Here is a 12,030-nt window from a genome sequence, read left to right on the forward strand (position 1 = left end):
GAATATACCATGATGTTCAACAGATGTCTTAAAATATTTTGTTCTGTTTAAGACACATCACGATTGAAAGGCAAAATAGAAAAAAAAAACGTTTCGAAATCTTATATAACATATTCTTCTGGTAAATTTATGTAATATAATTTAAATAATAAAAATGCTTGACTTAAATATGATAACTTCTTGTGTTTTTTTTGTATAATTTTCAATAGGAGGCAAACATCAGTCTAATATTTAGCTATGTACAAAGATTTGTAGCTAATTTTTATGTAGTAAATCATCAGTCATTCATACTTGTATATTTTCACATTAGATCTTGAATTTTGTTATAAAAATATGAACTTACGCATATCTAATGATAGCCATGGATAAGAATAAACATTCAATTTTTTATTTGATCGTTGATCAACACGATCAAGACGACATCATTTTCGTATGATGCCGTAAAAGCTAATGATAGCAAGACAGACGAACGATATCACCATGTCAGTTATTACGTTTGAGTACTGTATTCATTTAATATGTTTTAAATAAACTCTTTCAACATTTAAAAATATTTTCATTCACTCTTTTAAATGTTTATCATATTTAAGATTATATACAACGTGTTCTTATTCGATTTGTATGAGATAATTGGCATGTACCATAGCAACACAAATACCATAAGAACAGGTTAAAATAGTCATGAATATTCAACTTGTTGGCGTATTTATACTGTACGGTACAATATAGCTTAGTATCGTACCGGGTATATAGATATTGTTGATTAATATAAAAAAAGATGTGGTATGATTGCCAATGGGTAAACTATTCACAAGAGATAAAACTATAGGTCACTGTACGGCCTTCAACCAGGAGCAAAGCCCATACCGCAGAGTTTGCTATTGAAGGCTGCGAATTGACAATGAAAAACAATTCAAACGAGAAAACTCACGGCCTTCTTTGTGTTAGTTAATATTATTAAGTTTGCAGAGGCAAGAAAATATCTCCAATTTCTAATGATTTTTTTTTACCTTTTCAATTCACAATACAAACAGAATTTTAGACTATATCTATTGTTCACGTGTGCCTTCAATCACAGTCACGACAACATACTTCCTATATTCCTTCATACAAAGTGTATCCAACAATGAAACTTGAGACAGATACGTTAATGGAATGAAACTTTATAATTTTATATAATTGTTTGACCAAATATATTTGTTACAATGTATATCATAATTATTGAACAAGGCTGCTCATAACACATTTGAATTGATGATAGTTATGTTGAGTATTGAATATATGAATTCGTGACAATCAAGTAAGATACAGAACATTATTGGATCAACTTTTTTTTATAAATAATGTTATTATGAGAGCAGATACATTGGATCATTTTTAATACACGAATTGATCCTCATATCTTTTATGGAAATTAGTCGACATTTAAATTACCAATAGGTTTTTACAATATAATCCAAATGTGTATAGGTAAAAGGATAATTTTAATAAAAGAGTCGTTTTCAATATTAATTTTTCAATAGTTATAAAACTACTATAACGAAGGCTTTCAGTTAATAATGAAGAAGCTTTTAAAATGTTCTCATTACTAGAACTTCAGCACAGAATATGTCATTTATGTTTACAAAAAACACGTTCATCATAGACTCAGTATTTCTTAATCAATCCCAAAGCACTATACTGTTTTGGTATATTAAATCGCAAAACTAATATGTAAAAACATTAACACCGGTGGTTGAAAAAGAACAATCATGAAGACACTATTTATTTGAAAACTGAGGCATCTGTTTTTAACATTACAAATACCATGCAAAAACACTTTAAAACAACTAACTGTCAACATTTATTTCAGAAAACAAACCTGGCAAGGGAAAAAGAGAAATATTAAGTTTTGAACATCATTAAGGAGAGCTGAAAATGATAAATATCAACAAATATATGAAATGACTAAAACTTGTTTTGGAAAAACCATCCAAAACTAAATAAGCTATAAGACACACTGAAAAAAATAGAATTGAAAACCTAGTTTATTTGGGCCCAACATCAAAGATGAAAAACCCCTGTTTGGGAAGAGGTCATCACTGCTTGACCAGATTTACAGAATAGATTTATAACAAAAAATAAGGAAGAGTTTGTTTCAGACTACCCCAGGAAGTATGAAATATTAAAATAGGAACAACATACATTTTCTACAAAAACTGGACAGATAAAGAAATCCTTTGGATAAATGATATATTAAACAATGAGGGATAACTATTGACATTTCAACTATCCCAAAACATTTATAGAATTAAGTCCAACTTGTAAACTTATAATGGGATAACTTCATCAATGAAATTTTATTTAAAAACTCTAAAGAACGATATATCAATAAAACAAACGGACCAAATATTCCAAATAATATACGAAGGTTTGTTTTGTTAGAAAAATACTTGAAGGATATGTATTATGTTTCAATATAAAAAAAACAGTGCTAAACTGAAATGGGAAGAAAAATGGTTCTTTACAAAAGTTTTGATTGGAAAAACGTGCATAATATGTCTTTTTACTAAACCAAAAGCTAAAAACTCGATTAAATCTAAAAATAGAATAGTACACAGAATATTGGGCACACATCTATATGTATTGAAAATGAAAATAAAACAAAAGGATAAATACTTTCTGCAATGACGTTACTGAAGATATTGAAAGAATTTTTTTTACAAAAATACTGCACTCCGACGAAAATCCTATGGAGCGTTCCTAATCACATTGAAAAATAAAACACAAAACAAATAAAAAACTGTCATATTCCTGACTTGGTACAGGCATTTGCAAATGTAGAAAATTGTTGATTGAACCTAGTTTTATAGCGCTAAACCTCTCACTTGTATGATAGTATCATCAAATTCTGTTATATTTACAACGATGTTTGAATAAAACAGACATACCAAATATGGGTACAGCAGTCATCAATGTGTTACAATTTTAAAAGAAACAATTTTACGAGAAACACAAAAGCATCTATTAAACATTGCTTCGCGTGTCTGACGTCAGAATATTTATACGTCACACAGAAAGAAATTTTGTCGTTCAATGTTTATACAAAACAATTTTATAATTTCACATTGGGAATATTGACATACAGGGTCAAAAATCAAAAGTATGTTAGAATTAATACCAGAAATAGACCGATATTTTAAATTGTCAAGAAGTTCGTTATAATTTTAAGAATCCACAAATAGTTAATACAACTACGATATTAAAATAGTTTTGTCGTTTAACGTTTTTTTTTAAATCTATAATAGAACTATAACATTATGACATATAATAGAACAATAACATAATGACGGAATAAAACGTATGTTGGACATGCTATAAAATAGCAGAAATGTAAATAACAAAACACAAATAATGATTCAAAAGTTTTCAATTATCACATACATGTACTTCCGTGTAGGATTAGAAGTGTTATATACATGTCAGTCATTCGCTTATCAGCTGTTTTTTTATATGTGAAATGCAAACAGAGATACCGGTTGATCGAGATATAATATAAATCAAATTCTAAAATGCGTTCAACTATGTTATTCAGTTTTACAATATTTGGAATAACCAATTGTTTCGACAGATATTTACCTAATGGTTCGTATATCTTATCAATAAATGAGTTGACAAATTATCAATAGTCTCTACAAGTATACGCTTTTTTGTTTATGTTAAACTAACGTTGTCGGTTATAACTTTCTTTTTCCATTGCATAACAACCAGTTTATGTTTGAACACTGTGTGCATGCTTTTGTACATCTTGTGGTTAGTTAACTGTTTAATGAGACCTCTGTTTTCTTAGTGTAAACTACAGTTCTTTTAACTCTTATTTGTATTTATGTTTATGTTTATAAAAATTCCGAATATAGTAAGGTCCGTCTTTAGTCAAAGTTAAACTTACTGAAACAAAGACATATTTTAAGTCAATATGTATTCATAAGCATAGGGAAGTCAAACAGGTCTCTGCTCTATGGTCGGGTTGTTGTCGCGTTGACACATTCCCTATTTCCTTTCTCAATTTAATTTTTAGTCAATAGCCAATAATTTGAATAATTTATTTAAATGAATTTAATTCCTGAATCGACCATTTAACTTCATACAGTTGCGCTGCACAGATAAACCGAACCTATAAATGCAGGTACGTATAGTTTAAGAATAATTACTCCAGTAAGCATGCGCATGCAATTTTTTCTCTTTGAACATGTAAAACTATAACTACAAATTCAAAAAATCAATGCATTTATCTTCCTAAAACAACAACAGAACTGTAGTTTAGTTATAATTATGAATTAATTACAACACAACAGGAATTGACAATGGTATAAAGAGCACATGCTATCGCAAAAATGGTTGTCTAACAGAATCATCTAATATCAATTTCCAGATTGTTTTCTAAATAATTATGGACCTTTACATATATTTCTATGTCAAGGGTTTATAATAATGATGATTATATTTCATTTGTTGTCATTTCAGAAAAATGTGTAGCTATTGCCAATAACACATCTGGTAGAATTTATTGTAAACCTGGTAAACACATTCATATTGAACAGGTTTGGTTAGACAGAGAATTTTGTCCAATCCAGCTGACAACAAATAGTACTGAAGTAACCAAAATTTCCATTATATCATGTCACAATATTTCAAATTGTTCAGTGCCGTTCCAATCGTTTGGAAAACGATTTTTGTATGTCAACATCCGGTTTCGATGTTTAGGTATGTGATATTTCATTTTCTGTTGACAACATATTCATTATATTTAAACTGCACCTAGTGTTAAACGCTAAAATGCTTTTTCAATAAGTCAGTTTTTGTTATCTAGTGTAGTTTAGTTTAGTTTAAACATAGTTATTTATAGAGAATTGGGAAACAAGTTTTGCAACTTATATTAATCCCTTTCCACTTTGCAGTGCGAGTGCTGCCTTGTAGCGGAATTAAACTCTTTTTCGAAATCTACAAGGGTGTCTTTAACGAGCAAGAGATAGGGTTCTCCCTTAACACAGGTCAGCCATTTGTCGTTCCCTTCCGACGGACTATCATCGTTTCAAATGGTGTCAAGAAAGAGCCGAAAATTGAGTTCCTGAAATTTTCATCCCGAAAGGGAATCGAACCAGGAACCTTTGTGTTAGTTGTCTAATGCACTTACTACTTCACCACGGCTTTTCGTTATCTACAGTATATGTTTGAAATAAAACTGCTGTCATTTAGTTACAAGTAGTACTGGTTGAAAAGTGCTGACTGTATTTTTCTTTCTTGTAGATTGTTTATCAATTACTTATGGCCGACGAATGCAAATCCTTTGTCCACGAAATGAAATAATAAAAATACTTGATGTGTGGGAGAACTCGATACATGCATGTCCAGCATACAACAACGCTCATCAAAGCAATACAAGCTATGCACATTACAATTGTGATGGAAAACACTCCTGCACCATTCCTACACACAATGGGTATGGGATATTTAGTGTTTATTTTTACTGTCGAGGTAAGTTTATTCTAATGTTTTAACTTGCCCTTTTAGGAAGCAAGAGGGATAAAACACTCGTTTACAAAACAAGAAATTATGAAATTTGATAGGTTAATTTCCTGACCATGACAAATTTGATTTAGAAAATATTTCATTTTAGAAAATACGAAATTACTGCGTTTTCTCTTTTTGACTGTATTCCATTTCTTATGCATAGAAATATATGAATAAGACAATTAATTCTTGCCTCTCTACATTGTCAAAAAGGATGTTGTTTGGGCTCCGTATAGCGTTTATGCGTGTAGAATCTAATTTAAACTTGCCGATGTACAAATAATAAGAGATATTTTTGTCTTTTCTCGTGTATCTCACAAATTCGACAAATAATTGACCATTGTGTGAATGTTTACAATTATTCCAAATATCACTACGTGTCTTGTAAAGTTGTCCATACCATGCTTTGTATTTTTTGTGTGGAGTCGCACATGTCATTGTTAAGCGACAAACAGAAAAATTGCCCCAAAAAGTTCACGAAAGCAAATCCCACAATACTTGATATCCAATTTCAAAATTAACAGCAAATTAAAAAAAACAGTAATTATATATACCAAAAAGAATTCTTCTCTGAGCAACCATAAATAAATTCATCTGAAAATCTAAAGATAACAACAACAATTTAACAAGAAGCCGCTTTGAAAGAATCTGAACATCTATTTTCGATAGCAAAATAATCCATCTCAGAAGTGTTGAATATAAAAAAAAAGGATCTAATCATTATTGAAATTTTATTATTTACTAAGAATTGCGTTAATCAATTATATGTCGTTTCATCAAATTATCCATTCAATTCAAAAGATTCTCTGTATTTAAACGCATCAGTTCATTTGAGTTGTTTTGTTATTTGATTTTGCCACGTGATTATGGACGAAATTGATTTTCCTCTGATTTAAGTATTTTTTTGTGATTTTACTTTCATACAGTTTCAGAAGGAAATGAATTGACAGATAAAGAAAAAAAACCTTTTCCCGGTAAGATTATATGTTATGTTATAAACAACATTATTACTTAAATCCTAAATGTGCCACCATATTTTGATATTAATTTCAAACGTTAACTGATGTCCTTGTTGGACAAAGCATAACAATGTAAACACAGTACATTCAATTTACAAATCTATACTCGTACATCACATGATACTTTAAAATTGATAATTTAACTGTCGAGAGTGTATACATATCGTATTACAGGAGATTTGGTGGTGGAATCTGTTTCTCTAATGATTTTCTAACATTATGCAGGCAAACTTATTCCTTCTATTGGAATGATCTGCAAAAAGATGTGTTCTTTCTATGATACTAGTCAAAACAATGTGTTGATACAACAATTTATTATTGTTCTATTTCAAAAAGCAATCAATTACAAATAGCGGGAAACAAATGAATTCCCCTAAAGCCACACTATATTCGTGGACAGGTTTAGCATATCTATTCATGCATAAATGAACAGCCGCACAGATATTTTAATACCTAGTAGTGATACACACATATGATATCTAAAAAGGAAGACGTGGTATGATTGCCAATGAGACAACCATCAGCAAAAGACCAAAATTACATCACTACATATTGTGACCGTTAAACAATGTTAAACATATATAATGTCGATTTCGTTTCTTATTCTGAAAAACATTAATAAAACCAGTTTTGTATACTGAGATTGCAATTATGTTAATGAAATATTAATAATATAAATATGCACGAGCAAGATTATTGAGGGCATATGTATATATTAATATCATTAGTTTGTTACTGCCGATAAAAGAAAATTTGGCAATTGGAAGGTTGAAATTGTCACAATGTCAAATATTCTAGTTTTAAGTTGTTCGTCTGTGTCGATTAACTGATCAATATATGAAGTAGACCCTCTGTTGTTAGTATTCGCAAGATAACAGTTCTATAGTACGTGTCAAAACTCATATTAATGTGGAGAAAACAACACTCATGAACACGGATCATAAGCTGCTTATAGATACTAAAACAATCGAGAAGATATAATTATTGAATTATTGAAGTACACTACTACTCTGACGAAACAAAATATGATTGTTATCTGATATCCACATGCATTTGACAGAATTGCTTGTTATATACTTGAGTTATTTACTTTATAGATAACATATTTACTTAACTTACACAAGCATAATCAAGAGATTATGCAACAAGGAAGAAATGATGTAATAATAAAATATCTATTCATATTACACATGTTACAGGTGGCGCCGTAGCGGGTGGGATAGCAGGAGGCACCATTATATTATTTGTCACGTTTGGAGTTCTGTTTTACAGGTATTATTATAAGTCTTGTATATGCAACAATATTATGATATAACGTGATTGGTAATATGATGGTAGAAATGACCTGTTTGCTGGCTCATTTAACAAATTGCATGTAAACTAAAAATAGAACCATCAAATCACAAATTGATACAGCAAGAAAAACACTTCCGTTATCTCCAGATTATAGACCACCGTATTTGTTCGTCAATATAAATGTTTATGATCAACAAGTCATTTGCAGTATTTGAAACAAACACAAATATCACAATAAATAATTGATTTTCTTACTATTACAATGATAACAAACATTAACTTTTAGTAAACATATTTTCCTTGGAGCATAACAGTCCAAGATGTGACTGACTTTACAAAAGACTATAATTCAAATATTTTATCTTATACATTCAGCAATTTTTTGGACCCGCCATGAAGTTCTCGGTGCCATATAGTTTTACCCTTGTACGATATTCCGAAATTCCGTAATTCTTAAATTACGTAATTCCGAAATGCAGTAATTCCGTAATTTAAAAGTCCGTCATTTCGTCACTCCGCAGCAAACCATTATACCGATGTTTGTATCTAAACTTGTAGTATTTTTCATTATTACTGATTATTTCATGACATCTTATATCACATTTACAAACTTGTTTTCATTATTTTAATACAGAAGAAAACACATTGATTGTCTACAAAGTAAAAGAAACGTGGCAAACTCAACATACGAATCCACCACAGTTAGAGAAACAAACGATAGACAATATACAAGCATTGAACCTTCAACAGATACAAAACATGATAAATCAGATGATGGACAAATCATGGGCAATATAAGGCAGACGTATGAGAATGCAGCCCATATAATGCAAGCACATGCCCGAGAAAAATATTATGTAAGTGACCTGAAACAAAACGTTGACTACAAACAATAATCGTAAAATGGAATCAATCTGGAATACATGTTAAATTTATCAAGGTAGTCCTACTGCTTGAAATTAATAATTGTTCGATAAACTGGCAATACATGAAACGAAAAATGTTCAGTGAGTTTTTGTATATGGCAAGCAGTCAACCGTTAAAAATTCACTTTGACCGAAGGCAAATAAATTCTGATCACCACGTATCTATACTATCAAATGTAATGACTAATTTGTTTAGCCCGTTCATCTCTGAGCTGACGATTATTTTCAGTACTATACATATTATATATTAATAATAAAATAGTGTATGTAATGTTTTTATATATTATATTATATATTAATTGCTTTAATCAGCGTAGCTTATTTCACACATGTTTAATAAGCGTCAAAACAAGTTTCGTAGCTGGTTTCTTACCGTCAACGCTTGTAAATGGTATAAAGGTAATTTGTCTTGAAGTTATGATGCAGTGTGAAAAATACCGATTACTAGTATCTGACAATTATACGTGACACATTTGGACAACAACTGTCATTTTCCCTAAAGAAAGTGATTGATTGAACCTGGTTTCATAGCTGGCTAAAACTCTCACTTGTATGACAGTTTCTTATCATTCCATCAAATTGGCACGCAAGTTAAAAATAACACATATACAGGTAAGCAGTCAACACTGTGTTGGTGTTGTCATATTGTTGCTTACTATCTACCATATATAGTCTGCTAAGTATTAAACGTGACTGATTCAAGAGTATGACTGGTTTGTCAAGTGTGAATCCGCATTCCTCCGTGTCTCGTTGTTTTAACACAACAAATATTAATGTATTATGCTATTATGTTTTGTGTAAGCTTGGCTGGATTATGAATTATTTCTTATTGTTTGTATTTTGAAATTTATTTCTTTTTTCTTTGCGTATGAATAAGTTAAGATATTTAATCAGATAGTTATTTTATACCAGTTTTAATTTTAAATCAACCTCAGGCAAATAATTTATTTGTTTTGTCGGTGTTGGTATAGAACAAAATCCGACATTGTTGTCTTGTTTGGTTATTTTAGATTATGTGTTTCACTATATGCTTTGTTGTATTTCTATCTTGACATATTTATGAGATTTTATTGTGATATAATGTTTATTGTATATTTGAGAAGTTGAAATAGTCCCATTTGTCATTAGAGTTTAGGTTACAGTTGTAATCCCTTGTCAATATTGTGGAAAATATTAAGGTTTGAAACAGTGTCACAAGACATCATTATCTATTTTTCAAGTGAGTGTTCTTATTTAGTTAATTTTTATAATCTCATACATCCCAGTGTACTTGTTATTTTAAAAGAGTTTACTGTAATATGGGATGTAAGAACCGAACACAAAAGAAGCAATTCAATGCTATAAAGTAAAACATATACTATTTTAGATAACGAATTATTTTAAATTAATTTTTACGAGAACAAAGCATTTTAGTTATTTATTGTACGCTTATCAATACATGCATCTAAACAGAAGTTGAAGGTGTCTATACATTTTCTGGTAGATGCAGAGGGAGTGAGATAAGGTGAATGGGGGATGTTAACAGATAAAAACAATAGTAATATACTGCTGTTTCATAATCTTAAATCGATTAACGAAAACAAATACGGGTCAACAATTGAAACAAGCGAACGTGTAGGTGTTTATTGTTTTAAAATCAAAATCCAGTTTTTTTGTCAATTACCAACATGAAATTGTATATTTCGTTTTAGATAACTGACAAAATGCAGTTTAACATGAACACTTCCTTGTAGTTACAATACAAGATAAAGAAGGTATGTTGTTACAATTGAATGTATACTGAACGAAATCAGTATCGCTCATACGATAACATTAAAATATTTGGTGAAGTCAAATTACAAATAAATGCAAGCAATATCAGTATTATATTACTTTTATAACGTCAACTTATAAATAAAAACGCACGAATTACCATGCATCCACATTATTTGTAATAGCATCTTACCGCGACATAAACATGACAAGAATGACAACAATGATAAAATAGTTTATTCTGATTTATAGTAATTTATCGCAGTTTGATTGTCTGTTTTAGATGAAATATTTAAACATATTTGGTTGATATTTTCCTAATTATTGAATATGAATATAAGCATATGTAATATAACAAAATCAGGCTAAATTCGGTACAAAGTGTGTTATTGTCATAATACGGAATATATTGGGTTTATAAAATCAATATCGGGTGTGGGTATGCCTCACCAGGTATACATTTTATAATAAACCCTAAAGATTTTCGTATAGGAACAACTGCACACTGTGTAACTAATAGTCTTATAGTGCTATTATCAAACAAGTTGATCGTTCTTTTCGAAAGCAATATCAAACACACACACACATATGCGTATCTTCATTTGTTTAGTATATCATATTATGTCATTAAATCATTTATCAGTTGTTTGTTTACAAAATACAGAAATCGAAACCTCTCTATCTCATTTTTTTCATATGCAAACAATACATTGAAATGTTTGACACGATTTTATTTAGTGTGATTATATTTGGAATAACTAATTGCTATTCCAAAATTTTAACAGTAGGTAGGTAAATCGTGATCTTGAATTATTTTAACTATTTTACTTAGTCTGTTAACGTACAGCTATATGCTTTTTAATATATATTTTTATTACCGAATCAGCCCAATTACTCGTAAAACAAAACTCCAAATCAATTATTCTCATCGTCGGGCACTTGTAGGACGATATGTGATTTCAGATGGTGAGGGGCAAGGATGAGGTACTAGAACAATGTAAAGATGTCTTTTTCAAGAAATCATATTGTCTGTTTCAGACGAGATCTTTAAACCTAACATAGACGTGCATAAAATACATTTAATTTTGTTTTCAAGGTACAATATAATAAGTTCTTAAAAAAATTATCTGTAAGTATTCTCAATTTTTAAAAGATTACGCTATTATAATACTGTAAAACCACATGTTTTACGATACTTCTGTGAAAAAAAAATATCTGGAAAATCGAACCTGCCTGCAAACTGTGAAACATAGTTTTTAATATTCCTCTTTTATAACCTTTGAAAAAACTTTAATTTTGTAACTTATATCCCATCGATACATAAAACACGAAGTATTCATTTAATGATTGAATGTGAATGTAAAGAAAGTGTTTATTAAAGTTCTGAAAACCTATGCATTCTTTATCGAAAATAGTTAATGAAAATTTTTTAACCGTTTTGCAATTTTACGTGTTTTCTGTTTAAAGGATTAATTAATTAGAAAAAA

Source organism: Mytilus trossulus, chromosome 5, assembly GCF_036588685.1.
Source record: "Mytilus trossulus isolate FHL-02 chromosome 5, PNRI_Mtr1.1.1.hap1, whole genome shotgun sequence".
Classification (NCBI taxonomy): domain Eukaryota; kingdom Metazoa; phylum Mollusca; class Bivalvia; order Mytilida; family Mytilidae; genus Mytilus; species Mytilus trossulus.